The sequence below is a fragment of the Heterocephalus glaber genome, unplaced genomic scaffold, assembly GCF_053883595.1.
Source record: "Heterocephalus glaber isolate CG9 unplaced genomic scaffold, H.glaber_assembly_v1.0 deba00001579, whole genome shotgun sequence".
Lineage (NCBI taxonomy): Eukaryota > Metazoa > Chordata > Mammalia > Rodentia > Bathyergidae > Heterocephalus > Heterocephalus glaber.
The window spans coordinates 8,110,990-8,138,648 of NW_028258360.1; the positions used below are offsets into that span (position 1 = coordinate 8,110,990).

General features: G+C 41.3%; 1 long non-coding RNA gene across 2 annotated transcripts in view; it reads right to left on the reverse strand.

Annotated features, from left to right (window-relative positions):
* LOC106010576 (uncharacterized) overlaps positions 1–25,333 on the reverse strand; it is a 72,002-nt gene extending 46,669 nt beyond the window's left edge. The window contains exons 1-2 of one of the 2 annotated variants that reach the window (XR_002387361.2): positions 25,046–25,333; positions 4,700–4,922 (exon numbers count right to left, since the gene is read on the reverse strand). This is a non-coding gene — a long non-coding RNA (uncharacterized LOC106010576). Of the gene's footprint in view, positions 1–4,699; positions 4,923–24,779; positions 24,972–25,045 lie in introns of those variants that run through there. The other variant, XR_001184337.3, reaches the window with a different exon arrangement.
* Positions 25,334–27,659: the final 2,326 nt, after the last annotated feature.

The window sequence follows — 27,659 nt, forward strand, 5'->3', positions numbered from 1 at the left end:
CATCAGTGAATTAATCTACTAATGAGTTTATAGCTAAATGTGATGTTGAGAGGTGAAGCCGGCTGGGAGGATATGGTCACTGAGGGCAGGTCTGGAAGGTTCATCTCCCTTGCCCTCTCTCTGCTTCTGGTCGCCCTGCCATGAACAAGCCTCCTCTGCCATGCTCCTCTGCCAGGCCACCCTTCCCTGGAGCCAGCTATGGACTGAACCCTCTACAAACTGTGAGCCAAAATAAACCTCCTCTTTAAGTTATGAATGTCAGATATTGTGTTCCAGTGAAGACAAAGTGACTAAGATAGTCAACAACTGGGAAAAATACAAGAGAGTTAAATTGATCTGCTTGTGCAGCTATCTCCTCCTATCATTTAAGATTTTTACAATACATGCACAATAGAATTATTATAGAAGAGAACGCAATTATAGCATACTTCAAGGGTAATTTGGGGCTGCTATATATCTGAATATATCAAAAATCCCAACGATTATGCCTTCTTAATCTTTCGCTTGTGTCCCCAGAACATGGTGTCTACTTCCAGTGGAAAATGGACATTCATATCTATTACTAAATACACTTGACATGAGCAATGGGCTATGTTATAATAGGCTAGTATCACATAAATAATTAAGGTTTCTGTCAAATCCTGTGATAGAGAACAAGGCTTGATTCACCTTAGAAAGGGCACAATGCCCTGGATAATGACAAGATTAAAGGCCTATTAATATCGCAGGAGAAGTATGACTACTCACATTTGTCTATTTTGCCTCCTATTTTTGATGCTACGTGCCTTCAGGACTTAAGATGTTAGCTTATAAAATTCAGTCTTCCTCTTGTTTGGTGTTTATTTGTTGAGTGCTCATTGGACGCTGATGATGACAAAGTTTGGAGCTTTGAGATACACAGAGGTAGACAATGCATCCCTTTCCTAAAACCGCAAAACCTGTGGAGGGACAAGGATGAGCTATGCACCATCCTTCACTGTGTGCACAGGAGGGGTCGACCCTGAAGAGTGATGCTCATGAAGGGGAACAACCTAAAGGTCAGGGGAAGAGTGGCTCTGCAGAGGAAATGTCTGAGACAGTGAAACTCATGATGCAGTGGTGACATTGTGAAAATTATAGGTTTGAATGGAGTCACTGGACCAGGTGACCTGTATGACAACATGGCATTCCTTGCACTTTGCACAACAGCATATGCTGTGCCTTGTTGTAAATGAATAACACATAGTTTTTAGAACTCAGAATTCATTGTTAGAGAATCCGTGATGTGAGTGTAATTCTTCCAAGGTTGTAGTGATAAGTAGATCATTTACCAGGGAAAGGGGTTTACACTGTTCACGGTGGGCATCTCCTGCTCCAGAATTTCACTCACTGTGCTCCTCAAGGACACACACTCCCTGAAAGCTGATACCTGGAAGGCCTCCTCCTTAGATGCACACTTTAAATTAGGTCTCATGGAAGACTGCTGAGGAAAATATGTTTGTTTAGAGGAAAACCATATTATTAAGAATTTAATCTTACCAAAATCCTGTGCAATTTGCTATCCCATCTGCAAAGGAGTATTTTTTTTTCCATTACAAGGCAAAATATGTGGTGGTTTGGGTGAGAGTTATCAGAAATGGCTTTGCCTCTTACTATGCTTTGACTGGAATCTTTGTAACAGTGCATTCTTTCACAACAGCATGTTTGCATTCCTTACCCAGTTGGTGTCAGCTACATCCTCAGATATCCAGCACACTTTATCACCGTGAATACTCTGACATTTGCACACAAGGGAAGATTGAAAAATATGGTTACTGTTTAAATTTTAAAAACTTATTATAGTAAAAGACACATTGCCAAGAGCAATGCGACAAGTAGGCTCCAAGCAAGGGAGCATATTTTGAGTTTGGAGGGGTTAATGGCAATGTGACTTTTACTGTAATAAATTTTTAATTTGAACATTCACTGTATTTTTGATCACCCTTGTTGATAAAATATTTATGGAAATTTCTATGAAATAAAAACATTATGGTGTGTCCTCAGCTACATTATTCACTTAATCTGGCACCGTGTGACTTCTGCCTCTTCTCCAAAGCAAAGGTGACCACGAGTGGTAAACATTTGGGTCGATTCATGACATGGAGGCAACCAGGACAGAGCAACTAAAGACCCTCATGACAGAGGGCCTCCAGGGCTGCTCCAAACAGTGTCAAGAATGACAAAAGAGGAGTGTTAGGAACGAGGAGGAGTTGAGGGAGATTAGTGGCAATATGTCTTTTACTGCAATAATTTTTGTCAATTTAAACTTTCACCATAGTTCTTTATCAGATCTTGTATACTACAGGGCATTGGTTCGAAATATTGCCACAATCAAGAGAAAAGGGTAGTACCCAGCATGCTAGCCTTGTCTTGCTAATTTAGTGAAAGCTATTGTAATTATCCCTCAAAGGCCTCTCTGTGTGTGGGCTTAACCCATGCTCCATGTCTGAGCTCCCAAATTCCCTCGTGTGACTTCTGGGATAGCCTGTCAGCTCTCCATCTGATAAAGGGAACCGGCCTAAAAATATATGAATTAGCCAAGGGGAGGCAGATCACCCTGTGGAGGGCACGTGGAACAGGCGTACGTGCAATAAACACTAAGCTAACCAAGAGATTAACACCTACATAATCAATTCATAGCATGTATAATGGTACATAATAAAATTAAAATTGGGGGTGGCAGAGAAGACATATATTTGAGATGCATTATTGGTCCTTTAATTTTACTCTCACGTTATAATAAACCAAAAATCATAAAAGTAAGCACCCTATTATTATAGATAGATGAGCTAGGTAGACATACTACAGGCAGTCGGATAGGGCTGAGTCCTCGGGAGGGCCAGGACAAGGTGAAACACAGCACAGCTGCACATCAGCTGAAAACCAGGCCTCAAGATGGAGACAAGATGACCAGACCCACATACGTCTGCAAAGAAATGGGCTTAGTGAAGTCTAGACAGGCATCGACCACCCTGGGGGTGACCAGAGAGCTCTGGACCCACCGCCCCTAGGAGGCTCCTTGTTCTTTCCATCCGAGCTTGTTGCCTGACTCGCTTCCCAATTGGACCACCGTTACCTAAGTGACTGCACTTGTAACCTTATTGGATGATCACGGCTGTGGCCCACATTGTACCCATGTGGGTTTAGCCCTGTAAAACTCCTCTGTAAAGTGGGGTCCCCGGCTGCCCACTCAGGACCCCTCCTGCCCCTCAGGAGCCTTCTTATCAATAAATATCTTCTTACCCTTAACCTCCGTCGTTCCTAGAACTCATTCATCAATTTCTAGAGAACAAGAACTCGGCGTATCATACAGTTAACAGGTTGGGAGATGTAATACTTCATATTTCATACTTCCCATGACATAATGATGTGTTGTTGGCCAATTTTCACGTGACACAACTCCATTCTCTTTTTAGAAGACCTATTATTGGATTATTATACTGATTTAAATGGAGTTCCCCTCAGTTTCCTCATAATTTATGAAGTTCTACTGTTTGAGAGGTTATGATGGAGAAACTAAGGAGAATGTATGATGTACCTTGGATTCACAAGTTAGGATGAAAGTATGCACTGCACTGCTACATAATTCTTAGAATAATATTCAATTTCTCTGAGTCTCTCCTTCATCTGCAAATGGGTTTAATAACAGGGCTGTGAAAAAGTTGAATGAAATTATGCATATAATTGCCCATGTTGTGATTAGGTTTCAACATATGAATTTTAAGGCACACAAATTTCCAGGATGTAGTGTAATATGTGTGTACAGTAGGTACTACTGGGAATCTTCCATTAAAATGAAAGCTATGTCTCAGGACTTGGTGGCACACACATGTAACCCCAGCACTCAGGAGGCTGAGGCAGGAGGATAGGTGTAACTTCGAGGCCAGCCTGGGCTACCTACTGAGACCTTGTCTCACAAAAATGAGCAAAAACAAGCAAACAAACAAAATGAGAGGTGCATCAATCCTTTAAATAAGTGAATGATTTATAAGTTTTATCTCCCTCAGAAATTTATCAAGCCACTCAAAGATATCAATAATAGGAGTTTTCAAGCTTCTTGACGTCAAAAACAGGTAGGCATTATTCATACTGCCGTCTCAATGATTTTTGCAGAGCAAAGTATATTGTGGGAAAAGTACACCAGTTATTAAATGTAATTCTAAGCAATTAACATTTTTCAGAAGAATTGATTGCCACCCTAATAGGATTGGGGTTCTCTTGTTTCCCTTTGGAACAGTTCCACCTCACATATAATCTCCTAAGTGTGTTTTACCCTGGAGATGTTTTATCTGTGAGTTTCCGTCCATGCCTTGAGTTGGTACGAAATTATAGATGACTCTCACAGTTTCCATCTTACCTAGTGTAAAGAAGCTACTGATCAGAATCCCATTTGCTTTTCCCTCAATGATATTGGAATAGAAGAAGGCAAATGACAACCTTCAGTGATGAAAGCCTGGCTTATTCAGTTGAAACCCAGAGTGGATTTAGGCGAACTCCGTGAGGGCAGTGAAGAGCAGTAAGTGGCCCTGGGCAGGCAAGGAGAGGGCGAGCCCAGGTCAGGCTCCAGTCCTCGTACCACAGGGGCCGGCACTGCCCGTGAGGTGAGGCTGTCTCCCCTGGGCCCCCAAGGCCCTGCACCCACATGCACATCTGATTCTGAAAACTGAATCTTTGTACTCACTTTCTAAAGAGGGATCTCCAAATTTCCAAGCTTCAAATCTCACATCTTCCCCAACAATTCACTGTGATATCACCAGGAAACAGCTTCGTTGAAAAGATTCAAAAACAAAGGGGATGCTGAGCATCCCCACAGCACCTCATTCTGATGCACCACCAGTTCTCCATTCTGTCTGGACTTCCCCAGCTCAATGAACCTCTGCTTGCTCTTTTCTGAGAGTGTTTCACTGCAAGAAGGAGAAGGAAATGTTGCTTTGGCATCTGCAAAAGGCAGCCACAGCCTTTGCGGCTCCACTCTGAGGTTTTCTTGCTCCTTCAACCCCAAGCCTCGGGTGGATTAGCTGGGTGAAGCATGTGATTGCTTCTCGCATCTTGGCTTTTCCCAATTCTAGCTTAGGATTAATGCTGCTTGCCCACACAACATCAATTACTACTGTGCATCTGCTTTCAAACTAACAAAATCGTGCTGGTGTTTCCACCCTCTCCAATCTCTCTCTCTCTCCCTCTTTCTCTCTCTCTCTTTCTCCTCCCTGTGACCAGCTGCCCACTTGCAGTAACATATGGGGCCAATTTACTTGCACTTGGATAAAAATACATCAAAAGCATAGATAGATACTCCCTTCAGCATTACATGTAAGCAATCAACTCCTAAAACTTTCCTTTTGAGGACTACCAGTTAAATCATCTATGGCACATCCATAAACATCACATACTTTGTAGCCATGCTGAAGAATAAAGTAGATTTCACTTGCTGACATAGAATTAGTCTTCAGATACTATTAAATGTAAAGATTTTTACAATTGTAAATAGTTTATAAATGTGTGGAAGAAAATTTCTTCATGTTTTTATGTATGTGTATATTAACATGCTGAAAATTTCTACAAGGAAATAGAACAAATATGAGATGGAGCTTTTCAGGCACAGCAAGGAGACATTATCTTGTGAGTACTTAACTTAAAGGTTGCCAGGCAAATATCTTATATTTATATTTAAAAGAAAGCAAGTTCAAAAATTTTAAAAAGTTGACTAGTAGTTAAACACAATTTTGTTTGTGGTTAAACAAAGGGAATAAAGAGAGCAAAACAATGCTCTAAGATATAACTCAACACAAGGGGAAATTTTTTTAAATAAAGGATAATGGGCAATGAGAACTCAGAACATCAGAATAAGTTGTTTTAAAGAAAAGAGCTTTCGGGCCGGGGATTTAGCTAGGTGGTTTTGCCGCCTGCTGCACAAGTGCAAGGACCCGAGTTCGATCCCCGGTACCAAAAAAAAAAAAAAAAAGAGCTTTCTTGAATCTTCATTTCATATTATACTGGAATGGATTCAAGTCCAATTCCAGACTAAACTAAACAAAATGATAGGCTATTGACTAAACCACATAATAATTTCAGGAAAATATGAGTCTTTAGTAAACCTATTGGAGAAAAAAACCCAATGTATTTCAAAGTAACTCAAAAGAAAGGGGCCTGGAAAGTGGTGTATGTGGCGAAACTGGCTGAGTGGATACGGGTGTGTTTCCAACAGAACCCAGCAAAGCAGCTACCAGTGACTCAGAGTGGGGCCTGCAGGGAATGAGATGCCTGCTTCCCGGATGGTCCCCTCAGGGGCCCACTGAGCCATGTGGGCCAAGGGGCGGCAATGCAGAAATAGCTGCAGGGTGGGAGTGGGATAGGTACACTGCCCTGTGCCAGCTGGTGGAGACCACGTCCTGGCCACACTGTTGCTGCAAGGAACATCAAGAAACCAAAAGAAAACAAGGTGTGGGGTGTGGACTAAGAGCTTCTGGGCAGAGAAGTCTTCTTTTCCATGAAGAATGTCCTGGGAGAGGTGTCTTCCCATTCGGAGAGCCGGAGTAGGAGAGGGCTGGGAGCAGAGCTGCATGGAGCACTGGGATGGAATCAGCAGGTGAGGCGGCAGAGGGAGGGGAGGCAGCTTGGCCCTGGTGCATGTGGACCGACACATTCTCTGCTGCCAGGTCTTTGGTTACAAAAGCCAGCACATTAACTTGGTTGTTTAAAACAACTCGAGTCTTCCATAACTTGCAACACAAAATATTCCAAATGACGCATATTTTAAGCAGATATTTTCTCAAGGCAATATTTTGGATTTCAAAGACAGTTTTGGAGATATTCACAGACAGCTCAAAAAGTATGAAAATCCATAGTTATACAACAGGAAGAAATCCCTCACTTCATACATAATTCATGATGCGCTCCACTGAATATAATCCACCCCACTGCACTTAAAATGGAAAGTGACTTATAAACAATTTATATTCTTTTAACGTGAAAGTAATAGCCTTCATCTCTTAGAATTTCACAGTTTGTAAAGCTGTTTTATGTGCATTATCTCATTCAATCTAGGAAACCAAAAGAAGCTTACGTTGGCCATGATCCCAGGAGTATGTTTTTAGAAGGAGCTGACGTACATCTCAATCCAGCTGCCAGTGACACTGTCTCCTGAGCCCCCTGCACCATCGTGGCATGACGGGAATAACCACGCCCATCAGCCAGGTCCACTCTGTCCCCCACAAAGCAGACCCACAGCATTTTCTTTCGGTGGCCTCTGGTTCCAAACCCCATTGCCAAGTGAGAAGCTCTTGGGCTCTTCAGAGACAGACTGAGCTTGAAAACTGCCCACATATACTAAGCATGTAACATTTGGGAAGGATATTTAAACACTCTGAGTCTTTGATTTATCATGTGAAAGTGGGAATAATAAACACCCATATGGTAGATTTTTAAGTACCAAGCAAGAAAATTCTCTTTGCATTCTTTTACGCTTCTTTTGACCTGCCTTAGCTTCTTCAATTCTTCTTTTATAAAAATATGCAAATGTCCCTACTCCTTTAATTTATGTTGGATCATTTTGTTCTCATGCTTAAAATCTCTCAATGATTACTTAAGGCTAAAGAAAACAGTCTGAGCTCTACTTCAAGGTTCTCAAGATTGTGTGTATTCTGGCCTGTGCCACCTCTGGTCCCTGAGCCACCAAGCAGTGTCACAGGCTAGTGCTGCAGGGCCACGTCCTTTTAGAAAACAAAGTTTTAATTTTCTGAGTCCATGTCTGTAGCACCTAATGATTACATTCATTGCATGGGGAGTTGGTACATGTGCATAACACAACTTGATTGTTTTTACTTCCCCCTCTGTCTCTTGGTTCTCTTCCCATTTGCAAAAGATCTGACCCTGCCTTACTCAGTGGTGGTGCTTGCTCACTAGGACTGAACTCTAGTCAGGCCTTTTTCTCAGAGCCACCACTTTAGAAAACTTGTAAAAGCTTTGTCTGCCCCTTGAGATGTGTGTAAAATTTGTTAAAGCTTTAGTTTTACAACTCAGAAGTGCCTTTTCAAAGAGCCTGGAGAGTCCTGCAGAAATGTACTCCTCTGAGAATCATCCGTTCTCTGTTCCTTTAGGCAGAGGGAGCCCAACTTAGGGCTTCCTGATCACACTTTAATTTCTCCTTTGGGTGACAGCAGGTAGCAAACACCGATGCCCTGTGCTTCGTAGAACATTTTGGTATTTGAGAGTTCAATGTCTCTAGAATTATTCTTTCCACTCAAGATTACTTTGACCATTGGAACTATGTTTTGGTTTCACACAAACTTTATGATTGATTTTTCCACTGCGAACAATGCATTGGAACCCTGATAGCAAAAGCATTGAAAGTGTGGATCGCTTCGTGTAGTATGGACATTTTAATAATATCACTTCTTCCAGTCCGTGACCTCGGGAGATATTTCCATTTGTCTGTGTTTTCTTCAGTTTCTTTCATTACTCGTTTATGGTAGAGATATTTCACTTCCTTTGTTAAATTTACTTCTACGTATCTTTTTTGTAGCTATTATAAGATTATTTTCTTGATCTCACTGTCAGATAGTTCACTGTTAGAGTATAGAAACACTACTGGTTTTTGTACTTTGACTTTACTTTGTATCTTGAAACCACTAAATTCATTCATAAATTCTAATGGGTTTTTTGCTGAAGTCATTTCCAATTTAGATGTCTTTCCTTTATTTATTTTGCCTAATTTATATAGCCAGGACTTTCAGTACTATGTTGAATAAAAGTGATGAAAGTGGGTGACATCTTTCTCTTATTCCAGATCCTAAAGGAAAACCTTTCGACTTTTCCTAATCGGTATGATGTTGCCTATGTTTTTCCAACGTGGTCTTTAACACATAGAGATATACACATTGGGCATAGTTTCTACTGAATTTATTGAGAGTTTTTATCATGAAGGGAATTTCAAGTCTGTCAAATGCTATGGTATTAGCACAAAAACAGACACATAGATCAATGGAACAGAATAGAGAGCCTAGAAATAAATCTCTGCATCTACAGCCAAACAATAAGAGACAGTCTTTTAAAAAATGATGCTGGGAAAACTGAATATCCACATGCCCTTGTCTGTTTCCTTGTTCAAAAATCAAGTCAAAATGTATCAAAGGCCTAAATGTAAGGCCTGAAATTATAACAATGCTTGAATAAAATACAGGGGAAACACTTTCATGCATGAAATTAGGCAAGGATCTCTGGGTAAGACCAAGAAACAAAAGTGAAAGTAGATAAATGATATTATATCAAACTAAAAGCTTCTGTACAGCAAAGAAAACAATCAACAAAGTGAAAAGACAATCTATATGAAGGGATAAAATATTTGTAAACCATATATCTGATATGGCATTATTATATAAGATATTTAAGGGACATAATTATGCAGCAACAAAACAAATGATCTAATTAAAAATTTGGCTAAAGACCTAATTATTTTAGGGCATTTCTCAAAAGAGAAAATATAATGAGATGTCACCTCACCTGAGTAAGCATGGCAGTTATCAAGAAAGGAAGAAAGAAAGAGAGAGAGAGAATGAAAGAGAGAGAGAGAAGTATTGATGAGGATGTGGAGAAAAAGAAATACACACTTTCACTGGAAAGTAGTGCAGTCATTAAGGAAAACACTAAAAGGATTCCTCAACAGATTGAAAATAGAACTACCATATGATCCAGCAATCTCACTCTTAGCCAAATACCAAAGGGAAAGGAAATCCCTGTTCAGAGAAACCAGCACTCTCTCACTTACACAGCAGCTTAGCTATCAGACCTGGTTAACAGTGAATGGATGGGTAAAGAAAATGCAGAATGCATACAAAAGAGAATACCATTCAACCCTAAAAAGAACCATAGTTCTATCATTCATGAGCACATCGATGAACTGGGAAGACTCTGTTAAATAAAATGAACCAGGCCCAGACATATATGGCATGACCTCACTCTTATGTGGAATTTACAGAGTGGAATCTCAGAAATAGGGTAGAACAGTGGACACAGGAGGCCAGAGAGGATGAGAAGCAGGGAAGGATAGAGAGAGAGCTTGCTCAAGAGTCTTCCTGAGGATAACCTTATTTTGTTCTGAGGTGAGCTCCGTGTTTTGTGCTCACTCGGTATAATCTCCAAAAATTGCAGCATCTTTCAGTCACACAATCCCAGCCCCTCACTTGGCTCCCTAGCTAATGAGCCCGATGAAGTTCGTTTGAGTCAAAAAGAAGTGGAGGCCATAAGGAAAAACTTGTAAGTAAACCCGGAATAAAATGCCAGTATTTCTGCTCAGCAAAGAAAACGGAAAACCACGAACCCTATGCTCTCTAACTACACGGTGCAAGGGAAGCAGACACACAAAGGGGGGGGGGGGGATGACGTCTAAACCTTCAAAGTGCAGTTCTCCAGATAAAATGGAAATGTCTCCTTGATGTTTCCACACAGGCCAAGACTGGAGTTCTCTTCCTAAACGTACTTTAACGAGGTTAACATGGCAAATGCATAGCAGTTATCACAAAGACAGTAAGAAGAGAAAAGGCAGGGAAGAAAGGAGAATACCAAGCACATGGGGTCCTCACAGTTTTGCAGGAACTGTTCTAAGCAGTCACACTCTGGCTGTGAAGTGGGAATGATTTACACCAGGTCACTGGGGAGATGGCAACAAAGTAGTCTGGTTTGCTGGTCAGTAGCTCAGCAAGGATGGGAAAGAGACACCCACCTAAGAGCCTCTGCCTGGCTCGCTGCACACCCACCTGTGTATGGTCCCAAAATCATAATGCAAACAATATTGCTAGAGCAAAAACCCATTTGCATGTGCATTTATTTATGATAATGACCTGTGCAGAAGATTAGCCCCGAGTTTTAATTCCACACAACCCAATATTTTAAGGAGAGTATTGAGTAAAACTTTTTGCCATCTTGCTTTACCAAGCACCCCCAGGTTAAGAAACATAAATGCTCAAGGAAGACAACAGCTGAGGATACATAAGTGAAACCTATCAGCACTTTGCATTCAAGCACCCTAAAAATATATTAAATCAGAATAAAGTAAATGTGGGTGAACATTGTTTTTCTAAACAAGAGCCTGTAATTTGTAGTAAAATACTTTCAAGTCAAGCAAGATAGATTTTTTTTCTTCCAATTGAAGTAACTTGAATATTATATTAAAAGCAAAAAAGTCATACTTTTACATGAAAAGGGTATTTCTACTTATACAGACTATCTTGTTTTGAGAATTATGAAGTCCTTAGAGGAAATAATTGCATTGCTGTAGGGTTCTCAGTACCTTGATACCTTGATATTAAATTCCTGAGAGGCCCCTCTGGTCACTGTAGGTTAGCACATATTAAGCCAGCAAGGGAATCAGCAACTGAAACGGGTTTTCAGAGGAGATTCAGATACTCATCTGAAATTTTAATAAGAAAACTCAGAAAAGCTAAGCAGAAAAATAGGTAAATTAACCTCAATTATTTATTTATTTATTTATTTAGTAAATGTACACAGGAGAGCAGCTTAGATGAGAAATAAATTAACTTTATCCACCTTGAGTTTTGTGGATATTAACTATGACCTTCACAAGGTACACTGGTTAAATATATTTAGGAATGAGAGTAGCTGAGAAGTTGAAAGCCAGAAGTAATAGCAGGCAAAGAAAACTGAATTCCAGCCAATCACTTCAAGATTTTGGCTTGAGGCATGTACTACTGTGGTAAGATCTCTATCCTCCTTTTTTGCCAGAGTAATTACTTTTTCTGCATTGAAAGAAGTCAGATTACTTTTTAGTGCATTGTTCCCCAAACTATGCCTTTCTTATAAATATATTGAACTTCTTCCATGAATTTGTGTTGAACATGTTTTAAAATAATGTTAAAGTTGTGAGAAACTTTTGTGTCACAATTTATGGGACTATGTGGTTGGTCACAAAATTGAATAGTCAGGGTTTGTCTTTATATATTACTTGAATTTTCTCTGGAATTTGACACTATAATCTTCTCCTTAAACTCATTGCTTCCAAGCCCAAATAGTGCCAGCTCAACAAACCCGATGAATAGTCCTTGTTCGTATATGACTGAATTATCCTCTTCAGCTTTTGTTTCTCCTTCTAAGTTAGTACCATCATTCATCCAGAGGCCTAAAACTGGAGTCACTGCTCAACTTCCATTTCTTTGTGTCTAGATTTTCTCCAAGTATTGCAGATTTTGCTCTGTAAATCTCACAACAGCTTTCTTTCCTATATCCCCACTATCAAACATGGCCTTGGTTCAGGCTCTTTTCATATATACCTCAAAGGTCTCCTTGACACTGCTCCTTATCACTCAACCATCTACAACACTACTACCTCAATCAATCTGATGTGTGATCCTGATTATGCTATTATTGCATTTAAAATTCTTCCATCACCACCTATAAGTTACACAAGAAAATCTGCATTCCTTAGTAAGAAGTGTCAGAGATAGCACTGCCCAACTTTCAATCTTCATCTGCTTTCTGTCCTCTGCAACTGCACTTTAAGGTAACAATTGTGAGTTTCTACTGTGTCTCAAAAGTCTCCCCAAAATTTCATGTGCTCAAAAGTGAGGCCTGGTAGGAAGAGGTGTGCCAGTGGAGACATGACCTTGAAGGGTATCTTCTTGTACCTGGCTCCTCCCTTCTCTCTCTTCCTCTTGGCTGCCATACAATAAACAGCTTTCCCCCACCATCCCATTTTGTGGACTGGGAGTCAGCAACCATGGACTGAACCCACTGAAACTGTGAGCCAAAATGAACCCCTTCTCCTTTAAATTGGCAGGTGTCAGTATTTTGTCCCAGCAACTGGAAAGCTCATTAACACAGTACTTTAAAAAAAAAATACCAAGAGTTCTACTTAAATTATGGGTTCATTTCAACAGGTGGTTCACAATCTCCAAGCTCACTATGTATGCTATGTATATGACTGGCTATAAAATGAAGCAATGAAATCTTCAAAACCACTTCGCCTTGGAACTTAAAAATACATATATGTGAACAGAAGGAACACAAGCAGTATTGAAGCCTACTGCTTCATCAAACGTGTCTGCACTGAGAGCATCACTCTTAGTGGCTAACCAAATTGCTAAAGCAAAGAAGCTCTTTGCTATTGGCGAAGTGTTGATCCTGTCTGCTGTTGAGGATACTTGCCACAAACTTTTAGGACGGCCTGCAGTTCAAAAGGTAGCACTTGTTCCTCTTTTGGCAAGCACCACAACTAGTCCAGTTGATGAAATAGCAGAGGATTTTGAGGCACAGTTGTAAGGAAGGAGTCACCCTGGTACACAATCCAAGTTGAAGAGTCTGCTATTATTGACAACAGGGCAGCAATGCTAATTTTTGTTTGATACATTTTTCAAGAGAATAGACACGAGGATATGTTATCCTCATGTTTTGTTGCCAACCAATGCCACACCTGCCAAACTATTCAAGTCTTTATGGGATTACATATCAGAAAAAGTAAATTGGTCATTATATCATAAGTGCATGGATAGAGTGGCTCCTGTGATTGGACAGCTTTTTGCTTTCACAGTTCAGATCAAAGAGGTCACTTCTCAGTATAAGAATACACACTGTGTCATTCATAGAAAAATGCTGGCTGGTTGAAAAGTGCCACCCTAATTTAACAACATCCTGCAGAATGATGTGATTATAATTTAACCTACACTGAAGTAGATGCCATTAATCCATGTCTGTCTGTGTGACTCTATGAGGAGATGGATGCAGAGCATAAACATTTTGTCATATACACAGAAGTGAGATGGCTTTCTAGAGATAGATTACTAACCAGGATTTTTGAGTCATGACAGAATGTTTGAGTCATGACAGCTGCTCTAGAGAGTTCTTTTTAAAAAGCAGTCACTGCTGGCAACATATGTCAGTGACATGGAACGGATTACAAAAGTTGCTTATTCTTGAACATATTCAACATGCTCAATGCTGTCATTTCAAGGAAGAGCAATTGTGTTGAAGTCAGCAGATAAAGTGGCTGCATTCAGAGCCAAACTGAAATTATGGGGCAGCCAGTGAACATTAGGTTTTTTAAATGTTTCCAACACTAGCAGAGATTTTCAAAGAGACTGAGCCAGAGTCTTCTTTCTCCCAGCTTATCAACTATCTTAGCTCTCAAAAGAGTTTGAGCCAAAAGAGCTTCACAACCACAAAAGACCCTGAACTCAGAAGGTATGGATCAATAACCCATCTGCACATAAAACCATACTAGAAGAGGATCCACAGCTTGAGATCTCCAATGATAGTGAGGAGTCAAACTCCAGGTTAAAAAGAGAGACATAAAAGCTCAAGTAAGAGATACAGCAGTACTCTCTGAATTGCTAACAATATCCAGGAAGAATGGGGAATAGCAAAGGAGATGCCTGGTACATCATGGAGTCCCATCCTCGCCCCATTCTAAGTGAATGCTGGTAAGACTCAAAGCTACTGCAGTACAGGTCCACTTTCCATAGAGGCTGAGCAATCAGATGCCAAATGCTGTCAAACAAGAGTCCTCAACCACAAATCATAAAACAGAATACAGAACACACAGCACTTATGAAAAACACACATCATGGAAAAGATAATATATTAAAACAAGAGAATTTTCTAGCAGAATGAGAATTTAATGAAGGCTATTTAATGTTCCCCAAAAGAAGCAAGACAATATTGAATACATAAAACCTGAACAACTAAAGACATTGAAAGTTTAAAAAGCTAAAGTGGTACCTCAGTTCACGAACTTGATTCCACAATTCTGGTCACAAACTGTTTTGGATGAGAACCAAATCAAAGTCAATGGTTAGGTTCAATGTTGACCTTCTGGGAAAATTTGATTCAGTTCTTGTTTAGTTCTGTTTGTGACCAGAATCATGGAGAGAACTGAGTTCATGAACTTTAGGAACCACCTGTATTAAAATTCATGCTTCAGGGCCGGGGATTTAGCTCAGTGGTTCCAGCACCTGCCTTGCTAGTGCAAGGTCCCAAGTTTGATCCCCAGTACCCCAAAAACAAAACCAAAAAATTCATGCTTCAATCAGTGGTCTGAAACATTTATATTGAAAGGATAATTTAAATGGAAATCAGTGTGGAGATTCCTCAAAAAAACAAACAAACAAAAATCCCCTTGACCTAGGTATTCTTCCAGGTATCTTCCTAAAAGAATTAAAGATATCATATTACAGAGATACATGAGTATCCATGTTTATAGAAACACAATTCATAATAGGTTAACCTTGGAAGCAGCCTAGATGACCATCAACAGTTGAATGGATAAACAAAATGTGGTACTTACACATAATGGAGCACTACTCTGCCATAAAGAAAGATAAATGAGTCATATGTAGGAAAATGGGTGTATCTTGAGAACATAATGTTAAGTAAAATAAATCAGACACACAAGCTTAAATATTGCATGGTTTCTCCTATATAAGAAACCCAAAGTATAAATAAAGAGCAAAATAAAAAGTAAGATCTTTTGCAAACGGGAAGGGACCCGAGAGATGGAGGGAAGAGAGGGGGAGGGGATAAGAGAGAAGATGATGTCATGTACATGTAGCAACTCCCAATGAAGAATATAGTCATTATGTACTCCAAAGGTGTCCTAAGGAAAAGGAAAAGTTGAGAAATAATGACTGAGCTCAGCAATCTGTCAGAATGCTGCGTGAGGTAATGAGATGCAAAGTGTAAATACAGGATTGCAGAGTAGGAAGGTGAGGTTGAGCACTCGCTTTAGACAACTTTGGCATTTCTCTACAGAGTCAACTCACTATAAGCCAGGAATTCCACTCCAAGGTCTGACCCAAGGTATTCTGACCCATGTGTCCACAAAAGAAGGCATGAACAAGAATGTTCATGTGAGATGAAAACCATTCAAATGTCCATGAAAAATAAAATGGATAAATAGCCTGTGACACATTTAAACAATGGAGCAGGAGACGGGAAACCGACACAAGAAAGCACTAATGAGTAAAAAATCATTCCCAGGGCTCATAGACCTCGTGGTGAGTAAAAAAAGCCAGAAGCCAAATAGTGCATTTATAAGAAGCTTGAGAACAAGGAAATGAAAAGATGGTGACAGAACAGGATATTCAGTTATGGAGTTGGATTGAATATAGACTGAGAAACAGTGAGATAAAACTGGATTAGTGAAAATATTTTCTATTATGACACAAATGATGATCAAGTGGTTTTTTATATATTCAACTCCGTATGTGTCTGTGTTTAAAAATCACTGAACAGCACACTTAATATTGCTATATTTTATCCACTTTGCTGTATGTATTTCATGTGTTAATTTAAAAAGGAAAATAATCCCCTGATGCCTGGATCCCACACTTAGAGGGTGGTACATTAATAAATCATGCAACTCAGAAACTGTGCCACCCACAAATCAGCCCTGGAGGAAATGTTACAGGATGTATTTTAAGGGAGAGCAATGAATCCAGTAGAGGGCAGTGAAATGCAAAAGCAAAAATGAAAATACAAATTTTTCAAAATGGATTTCCAAGTAGAGTCTACAAAATCTAAATGAGTCATAATTGTCTAAAGGAGAATGCATATTATGTGTGGATGAAAAAGACAATGACCAGCTGTCATGGTTCCCCAGGCTCCTCTTTGGTTATGACTACTTCTCAGACTGTTTGATTTTAATGATCTTGATCATTTTGAGGAGTCCTGGCCTGCTCTCTATGATGACCTGCTACTGGAATTTGTCAGATGTCTCGCTCATTATTAAATTTCCGTGGTCAGCCATGGGGAGGAAAATCTCAAATGTAAATGCCCGTTCTCATTTCAGATCAAGGAGCCATGCTATCAACAGAGCTCCTCACTGCTGATGTTGGCCTTGATCAGTTGGCAGGGGGACCCTTTTCCAGGTTTCTCCACTTCTTCTCCAGGTCTCTCTTTCCATCTTTTAGCATTAGAACACTTCAGGAGTGAGGAGTTTGGCTCTTCTCCTTGAAGGCAAAGAATCTATGTATATTACTCCAAATTCTACCTCACCAAACAGTGTCTTCTCGCGCATTGATTTTTGTCACCAATCACTTAGGTATACCAGCATAATTCATAGATACCTATCTTACATCCTGTGCTGTACTCCAACACAACTTTATATATCTGTAGCTACATGTTGGCCACTGGAGCCCTTTGAGGGACTTCATGTGGCTTGGACACTGCCACATCACCGTGTGGTTTCCATGTTTCAGGTACTTCCTCTCTTCCTGGCACTGAGATGCTCCAAGCTCCTTCTGATCATTTCCTAGAATCAGCCATTTCTCCAAGGAGCCCGGGTTCCTTTGATGAGAGAACTGTTTCAGAAAAGAAGATTTGAGACTGACCGTACTCATTCCAACTGGGCTGTTATTTTTGTTAGGTCCTCTCAGCTGATACAGAGCCAAGGACTATATGAGTGCAGCCTGCATTTATGCATGTGTGCGTATCTATAACTGTTTCTATCTGTAGGTCCTGGCATTTACATTAAACTACGCCTTCATTTTTACTGAATCTCTGACTCTAATCTGTCGACGTGCATCATTCCAAGGCCTTCCCTTAGCTTAGCTATGAGTTTCCACTCTGATCACGGGAGACGCTTGCCATCCATCACCCACTTATTTCCTTGCTGTGTCCCAGCATACACGTGCAGCAGATTCAGAGCTGCTCACCTGTAGCTACATGGGGAAAGTTTTACCAGCTATAGCAGTGAGCTTGTGGGCAGTTCCTTTCGCCTTTTTTCAATTTGTATAGGTTAAAGTTAGTCCTTGTCCTATAAAGTTCTGTGGGTGTTGACAAATGCAACGTGTTGTATATCTGCCACTTCAGTATCATCATACAGCACAGTGTCCTCACCCTAAACATCCCATACTGCTCCTCTTCAATCCTCTTGGCCTCCCCCTGAAGCCATGGGAACCAAGGGCCTTTCTGCTGTCTTCGTATTTTCACCTTCTTCACAATATCATATAATAGCAATCAAACAGTATGATGCCTTTCATATGGTCGTTCAAGACTGGCTTCTTTCACTTAGCAATATGTATTTAAAAATTCCTCTGTGTCCCTCATGGATTGAAAGCTTACTTCCCTTCATCACTGAATTATATTTCATTGTATGGATGTAGCATGGTTTGCTTACCCGTTCTCCTCTTTGTAAACATCCCCCTTGCTTCCAGTTTGGGCAATCATAAATAAAGTTGTTATAAATATTTGCATGGGGATTTCCTTGGGAACATAGTTTTTTCAATCCAGGTAAATACATAGGAGTGCAGTTGCTGGGCTCTCTAGTACGACTATGTGTAGTTACAGGAAGGTGTCATACTGCCTTCCAAAATGGCTGTACCGTCTGGCAATCCTACCAGCAAAGAGCAAGCATTTTTCTCTCTCAACATCCCTTCCAGCATTTGGTGCTGAATATTATCCACAATAGGGCCAATTCTAGTTACCATGGTTTTCAGTTGAAATTTTTCTTTGAATATCTTAATACACTCCAATTCTCCAGTGAAATTTCCCACGCTGTCCTTGCTTTTTCTGAATCTAATGATCATGATTATTTTAAGGACTGTAGCTAACAAGACCTATATCTGGATCTCCTGTAGTTCTGCTTCTTTTACTTGTTTGTTTTTTCTTTCTCTGCTTCTTGACATGCTTGGTAATTAAACACTGGGTAGTGAGTATAAATGACAGTAGAAAAATTGTGTGAAATTTAGCTTTTGGTAAGCAGTCAGAACACCGAAAGATCCTCCTGTTCCAATCAGGAATTGAGTTCTGCAACACGAATCTACGTCTCCCACACTTATCCAATTTGACTTTCTCACTAGCCTGTGGCTAGAAGAGCATACCTTCTGGCTTGAGACTGCTTTTGGACTTTGGCCTTTAAAAATTAGGGTTCATTCTGGTTTCCATATGTCTTATGATGTGGTCCTTTGGGCTTTGCAGTGTCCCAGCTGAAAATCGGGGTATCTAATAGGGTGCATAGCCCAGCAGGCCTGAGGCTCAGCTTATTTCTCCAGGCTCAGGAACCCTGAAAAATCCCTGACCGCTTTTCAGCCTGTACACTGAGCTCCTTCACTCAGCTGCTTCGTGGACAACAAATCCTCCAGTGGAAAAGTGACCGACTTCCAGACACACCTTTTCTATCCCTTCACTCTCCTGGAATCAGCCTCCTAAATCCTAGCTGGTTTGAAGGCCTGAATTTAAATTCTAGTTCCCTGGTGCTCTGAGATAGCCATAATCTCTGCTTAGCCTCTTGCTTTCTGCTCAGATTCCTCTGTGGTTTCTCAGCCTCTTGTCCAGCTTAATTTAAAAATCACCAAATGCTTCAGGGGAAAAGTGGTTTGAAAAGTCAGGCTCCACTTAATGATTTTATTTTCCTTCAGCAATCTTTGACCTTCAGGTTTTGGCTGCCATGGCTGCTCCAAGCAGAGTTATTGTCCTTTGTTTTTGTTTTTCAAGGAAGGTTGTTTTCCGTGTCACTTAGAGAATGTTTTGTCCCATGTGTCCCATGTGTAGGATGACAGGAGTTTGCGTGTCTGGAATCTAGTCCTTCATAGCTAGAAACAGAAATATTCACGAGAGTATTTTAAAACAAATCTCAGTTACCATGTCAGTGTGTCTGTAAATACTTCAATATGTATTAGCAGAAGATACGTTTTCTTGACACAATTCTGTTACCACAAAGATAACGGTAATTATTTAATATGACCTAGCATCAAGTCTATGTCAGATCTTTCTGATTATAAAAAGTCTTTTAACAATCTATTTGACTGAATTTACATTCATTTCACTTCCAAATATTGCATTTGGTTGATTTCTTTGTTAATCTCTTATGACTTTTTAATGTCGTTTTTTATTGAAAATAAAAAGTGGTTCATTGTTCGTGTGACCTTCTTATGGTTCGCTATTTCATCGGTTGTTTCAGTTCAATTTGTTCCTTTAATCCTCATATACCCCCTTAATTTGGTGTTAGATATACAAGTTTGATTTTATCCAAGTTTCTGAGATTATTTCAGACTATTCAGACAATTTGGGATGATTCCACGCTTCATGATATTTTATACCTATCTGCAAGCCCAGATGTCTGCAGAGCCCAATATTTTTTTAAAGTGAGGCAAAGACATGGTCAAGGTGTACACCAGGTGGCTCGCTTTGTAACTGGTAACAGCTACGGCTCTCCTTCAGCAGCATCTCGGAAGACTCCTGTTTTCTTCTTCCCCTTCATGAACTTCGATTAGCTTTCCCTCGAAGAGATTGAAAGGCGGAGTGCCTGTGTCGCACAACGTGTGCTGGGTCTCGGTGCTCGCCCTGTAGGAACTGTTGTGTACAGGAAGAAAAGAGAGAGACGATGGTGGGGAAGGGACCACTTCATTCTCCACGGCCTCGCAGATGAAAGGCAGCGGCTCGCAAAGTGGTGAGCCTGTGCTCAGCAGGCATCGCGCAGATTCGCTGAGCTGTTTGTCAAAATAAGTAGGCATGTGCTGGCATTTCGTGGACAGGCACCAAGAGCACTTGAATTCCTTCTCTGTGCTGGACACCACTCATACCCACCACTCCTCATCTCTTCGGTTACAGCTGATCCCAATCATGTCGCTGAGACATTCCCTCACACACTACATTCCCACTCTTCCTTCACTACAGTACATCTGGGAGGCTGGAGATGTGCTCAGAAAGCATTTCCCTGGCAGGTACAAGGCCTAGATTCAAATAATGACACAGTTAAGGCTTTCATGCTGCTTTTCTTAAAAAGTATAGATAGGTCCACTCTCACTACTCCTGATCAATATAGTTCTGGAAACATTAGCTACAGCAATTAGACAAGAGAAAGAAATAAAAGGAATAAAGATAGGAAAGGAAGAAGTTAAATTCTCATTATTTGCTGATGATATGATACTTTACATAGAAGACCCGAAAAACTCTACCAAAAGACTTCTACACTTAATTGACAGATTCAGTAGGGTAGCTGGATACAGGGTCAACACTCAAAAATCAATAGCCTTCTTGTACACAAGTAACAGACTCACTGAGAGAGAAATTTGGGAAACAATTCCTTTCACAATAGCATCCAAAAACATGGAATATCTTGGAATCAACCTAACAAAGGAAGCAAAAGACCTCTACACTGAAAACTGCAGCACTCTGAAAAAAGAGACCAAAGAGCATATAAGAAAATGGAACGACATCCCTTCCTCCTGGGTAGAAAGAGGCAACATAGGGAAAATGGCCATACTTCCAAAACTGCTATACAGATTCAATGCAATTCCAATTGAAATCGCAACAGTATATTTCACAGAACTAGAGAAAACAATCCAAAAATTCATTTGGAACCAGGAGAGACCTAGAATACCAAAAGCAGTTCTAGGCAACACAGACATGGCAGGGGGTATCACAATCACAATCAACTATACTACAAAGCCACTGTGATAAAAACAGCATGGTACTGCAAAAGAAACAGACCTGAGGATCAGTGGAATAGATTAGAAGATGCAGAAACAACTCCAGACATACTCAGCCACCTCATCTTTGACAAAGGAGCCAACCATCCTCACTGGAGGAAAGATAGCCTATTTAATAAATGGTGTTGGAAAAACTGGATTTCAACCTGCCAAAGATTAAAACTGGACCCCTATCTCTCACCATGCACTAAACTAAAATCCAAGTGGATTGAAGGTCTAAATATGAAAACAGAAACACTGAACTTGCTGGAGAATAAGTTAGGTAGAACTCTCAAAGACATTGGCATAGGAAAAGACTTTATGAATAAATCCTCAGTAGCACAGGAGCTAGCACAAAGAATCAAAACTGGAATCTCATCTTATTAAAAAGATTCTGTACTGCAAGAGAAACCACCAACAGAGCTAACAGACAACCTACAATGTGGGAAAAAACTTTGACCAGCTGTTCCTCAGACAAAGGTCTATTATGTAGAATCTATAAAGAACTCAAAAAAATCAGACCCCCCAAAGTATAAAGACCCAATTCAAAAATGGGCATCTGAAATGAACAGACATTTCTCAGACAAACAAGTAAAAGCAGCAAATTAAAATATGAAAAAATGTTCAACATCACTGGTCATTTAAGAGATGCAAACGAAAACAACACTGAGATTCCACCTCACCCCAGAAAGAATGGCTGCTATCAAGAAATCAACCAATAACAAATGCTGGCAGGGCTGTGGGGAGAAAGGAACCCTTCTCCATTGTTAGTAGGAGTGCAGACTGGTGCAACCACTGTGGAAATCAGTGTGGAGATACCTCAAAGAACTAGGACTGCAGGTCCCATTTGACCCAGGTATTCCTCTGCTGGGTATCTTCCCAAAAGAGTGAAAAGAATCATACCACAGCAATATATGTGCACCCATGTTTATAGCAGCACAGTTTGTAATAGCTAAAGCTTGGAAACAGCCCAAATGCCCATCAACTGGAGACTGGATAAAGAAGATATGGTTTTTCTATAAAATGGAGTACTACTCAGCCATAAAGAATGAGAAACTAGGGTCATTTGTAGCTAAATGGATGCATACTGAGGCCATACTCTTAAGTGAAATAAATAGGACACACATGTGTAAATACCGAATAGTTTCTCCAGTGTGAGAAACTGAAAGTGTAAACAAGATTTAAATGGTGTAACTGATAATGTGAAATCGGAAGAAAAGGTCTAAGGAGAGGGGAAGTGGAAGGGGTAGGGGAAAGGAAAGAAGGGAAAGGAAAAATTATGAGAAAAGGAAAAAATGGAAACAAAGTCTTTGTAAATAGGGAAGGCTGGGGGGGGGGTGAAGGGAGGGCAGGGGAAGGGGAAAAAATAAGAACCAAGATACTCGTGTAATGGTACAAGATCCCAATGATGAATGTAACTGAATTGTGTACCTAAAATGTACCAATAAAGTTAATGGGAAAAAATAGTGTAGATTGGTAGTTTGCGTTCTTTGCATTTCATTTCATCTATCATAGCAAGTGCTGTGCTTAGGTAAGCAGCTGGGGTCTTGATCCCCAGGACAGCAATGCTCAGACCTGGGACCTAGGAGGTAAAGGATCCAGAGGATGCAAACTTCGAGCGGATTAACCCAGCGAGGAATGGGCTTCTGAGGTGGCTGAAGGAAGTGAGCCCCGGGATGCCATGAAAAGTGCCACTTCCCCACGACCCTTCCCATCTCCACCATGAGGGTGGCGGCTCTGCTCCGCCACGCTCTCCTGCCCTGTGTTCCTCCCCACCTCACACCCAAGGCCATGGACCCATCCCACCATGAAACCAAGAGCCCAAACAAACTTCTCCTCCTTTGCATGGTCTTTGTCTGGTATGGGTCATGGTGACAAAGGGCTAGCACAAAAAGAGGTCGTAAGCCTACTGATTATTAGCACAGGACACTGGATCTACCGAAGTGAAAAGCCACGTATCTCCTCGGGATGGCAGGATTTGGGCCTTGGCTCTGTGCTCACCAGGCCCACCCTGCCCCGGAAGCAAGCTTGGGAATAGCTGGAGTCTCTTCCGCCAGCCTTCCTCCAAGGTGCAGTCTTCCTGGCTCAGCTTCCTCTTCCTGCCTTGGACGGAGGCTGTGCTGCACATGGACAGATCGCTCCTTCATTAGGAGGCCTCAGTGTTTTCCAGTCTTGGGGTGAAAGAGCGCTGTGTCCTAGCTCTCACAGCAGCGTGAAGAGCACACCTGAGCTGGTTCTCTATGGTGTCAGCTGACATAAATCACTGCCTACTTTCTTTGTGGCTGTGGTTAGTAGCCTTTTACTCTTTTCTCCCAAAATGAGAAAAGGGATCTCTGCTATTTAGCATGCACAGCCCTCTTTGGCACATGGCTGCTAAAGACAAAGGTGAGGGGTTCCTGGCTTAGCCTTGTGAGTAAACCAGTCGCTCCTGGAGCTGGACTTTGCACCAGTCCCCGCTGGGAGAAAGTTCTCTGCCAGGCGTTAGTAGGCTGCGCTGAGGACACAAAATTGCAGAATACAAGGCCCTGTCTCTCAAAGCGATGTGCATTGTAGCAGGGGAAAATCTACAGCAGCGAGTTAACAATGCAGGAGGAGGCTTTAATTCATATCCTTTTTAAAAGCTGACTGCTATTTGTTCTTGGCCGGCTGACATTCTCCTGCCCATCCTTGCTGCCTTTCCTGTGCTCAGTATTGACCTTGTTGCAGTAACCACCATTGAAAGGGGCGAGGGAGGGCCTAATAACCATTACTGTAAGGGGCTGCGACCACGTTTAGAAAACAAGTTAGACAGATGCACGAAAGGACAGGAGTGGCCGAGATACTCAGACACGAGCGAGTGCTGTGGGTGAGCACAGGGGCTCACGGACAGAGGACACCAGGCTGTGCGTCAGTAAATAACTTAATTTAGAAGGGGTCGTGGTTCCTGCCATCTGGGGAGGGAGGGTAAGGAGAGATGGGAAACGTGGGGTGCGAAGGGAACCGAGGGACCAGGAGGGAGGAGCAGGAGGTCCCGGTGTGCTCTTGCACCGTAAGGAAATTGTAGACAAGAAGAAAGTTCTGTGCTTCAAAACAGATAGAAGAAAGTGGTTGGAATGTTTTCACCACAAAGAGCCGATACTCATTTCAGGAGAGAGAAATGTTTAAAGAGACTTCAACCTGCAGCGTGTGTAGAGGGTGGAGGCATCCCGTGGGACCCCGCAAATAGGTATGATTTTATGCCTTTGTGTATCCGTGAAAAATTAATTCAAGGTACACTTAAAAACTAAGTTCTGGAAAGAGTCAAGACATAGATGACAGATAGATAGATAGACAGATATTTACATAAACGATCATCTTGAAATTTCCTACCCTTCCTAATGTTCACACGAAGGCGAGTGTGGGTGCAAATGTCCGGGACATCTATCACTACCCGCAGCGCCAGCGCAGACCGCGCAGGGACGTGGGAACCGCCCGGAGTTAGACCCCGCCGTGACTTCCCCGCGCGCAGCGAGGTCGCAGGTCCCGTGACCCTCCACAGCCACGCCCTCCGCCCGCCGCCTGCCGGTGTCCCGCGCTTCCAACCGCAACCGCCGTACCTCCACCCGTCCGTCCTTCCCAACCCCCGGGCTGCTCACCGCAAACTCTGGACGCCTCAAAATCCCACCGTCCCCTACTTGAATGACTCTTCGTTCCGTCCATTCGATGCTTTATTACTGCATGGCTCCTGTTACGTCCCCAGAGTTCTGCAATTACTTTTAGTGGTGCCTTTCCTGGAAACGCACCGTGCTTTTGCTAATACTTTTAATTTTAATCAGTCATTACATTTCCAATAATTAAGCAACATACCATAGATTTTAAAAGCCACACAGCCTGGCTTAAAATCTTAAGTCCTTGGGGCTGGGGATTTAGCTCAGTGGTTTCGCTGCCTGCTGCGCAAGCGCAAGGACCCGAGTTCGATCCCCGGTAACAAAAAAACAAAAACAAAAACCGAAGTCCTTAGTTACTATGGGCACTTGAACAATTCCAAGTGTTCACTTTCCTTGTCTGTAAAATAGACAACGATATCAACAAAAACAATTGGGAACATTAGATAACATGGACTACACACTGCCGGAAAATACTAGTGGAAAGTATAGAATGCATCCTCAATAAGGGTTAGCTTAGCTCTATTATTATTCACCTCAGTATTATATGTCATTGCCACAGTACAAAGTTATTTCATCTGTTACATATGCATAGTCGTATATTAAGGAGAGAGAGGGAAAACTCAGTCACAGGAAGAGAGAACCATGCATTGGCACACGTTTTCTGAGGAGATTCCGTGCTTTTGTGGTATTATACGCTGCCACCTGCTGGTACTATCAGGAATTGTTCCCATCATATAAGATAATACTGCCATGTTGTCAGACATAGCTTTTATATTTACACAGAATAACTAAATCTATTGCTCAAACGCTTGACTAATATCATCGCTCTCACTGGGTGGCTCTGTTAGCCTGAAAGGCCGTGTTGTCAGCTGCAGGAGGACGCCTGTGTGGTGAACAGCAGCAGCCATTTGTGGCCATGGCTATGAGGCGGTCCTAAGTAACCCCTCTAGCTATGATTTTGTTACCCAGAATCTCAAAATGCTCCATGGAAAGTTCCAGAAATAGGTAACTCATAGTTTTTCAGTTAAAGGCCATTCTGAGTAGCATGCTGGGATCTTGTACCATCCTGACCCATGGTACCAGGGGACGCAGGAACTTGTCCCTGTGCAGTGTATCCCCAATGCATTCCCTACCTGCCTGGCAGCCACTTGACAGCTGTGTCTATCATCAGACTGACAGTGGCAGTATCACAAGGCTTGTCTCCTAGCAACCTTTATCTTACTGAATAATGGCCCCACGGCACAAGAGTAGCGATGCTTGCATGCAAATTCGTTACAGTATATTATTCTAATTGTTCTATTTTATTATGTTATTCTTGTTCATCTCTTGTTGTACCCAATATATAAGTTGAAGTTTCCCATCAGTACATATGCATAAAAGAAGATATAGGGTTCAGTAATATCTGTAGTTTCGGGCCATACAAAAAGGACTGCTATGGTGATAATTCACACTTTGGGGAGATCTGTAATGAAATGCAGAATGTGACACATGTATGACATTTAAAAATTGATTTCCTTTAAAGCTAAGAGGAATTTAAGTAATTGGCACTATTAAAGTGTTTTCTTGTTTATAATGCTTTGGTATGAAAATTGTAAATAATTAATAGTAGGTGATATAAGATTTTTAAAAAGTCAAACATTCTCCCACTAGAATACTATAGAAAAAACATATTGTATATCCTTATATTAGTCCCCCCTCCAGTTATGAGATTTTTGTTTCACAGAGGGTTGGGTTTCTGTAATAGAATTCATATTTTGTTATAAACTATTTCTTTTTAAATTTTTCTTTTTATTACATGTTTGCAGTGCATAATCATTATATTTGTTGTGGGAAATTGGTACATGTTCATATACTGTACTGTTGCTAAGTTTGGGTCTAAAGCCAGAGATAAATAAATACGATAATGATACAGAAAATGATACAGCAGAATTTCAGAGATGAAGCTTAGAAAACATAACTGTCATGATTTAGAAGGACTTATCCCCAAACAGTATCTCAGAACACACGAGATCTCTAAGGATAAGGGAACTGAAGACAATGAAGAGTCCCCTGAAGGGGACAGGTGCCCAGAAAAAGGTGTTGAGACACTTCTCGCGCCCTTACTGATATCCCTGGCGACCACTGCACCGCCTGACGCTGGGTTCTCTCTCTAGGAGGGGACAGGTGAGGCCCAGGACATCTCTGGAGAAGACAGGGCATTGCCCTTCCTTCCCGGCCCCCAGCCAAAGAGCACACCTCCTCCCCCGGGGACCAGTCTCTGCCCCATGGGAGTCATGGCCCATCAGGTCCCATGCTTGGGGTCAAGGGCCAAACTGGGAGCAACGAAAACCTATAAACAGTCTGCCAACGTGTTTTGACTCTCTCCTTGAAAAAGAACTAGTCACTCCCACATGCCCGCTTGGACCTTTAAATCTCCTGCTCGAGTTCCCAAAGGTAAATAATCCATGAACTAGACCCTACCTAAGGAACTTCCCAATACTAAAATCCAAATAGTAAATTTAGTTTCAGGTTTAAAAAAACTCATGAAGAAATTTGAGAAGCAATTAGGCATGATTTCAAAGAGGTTGGGAGAAGGAGGCCGAGTCGTGGTGACACACCACGA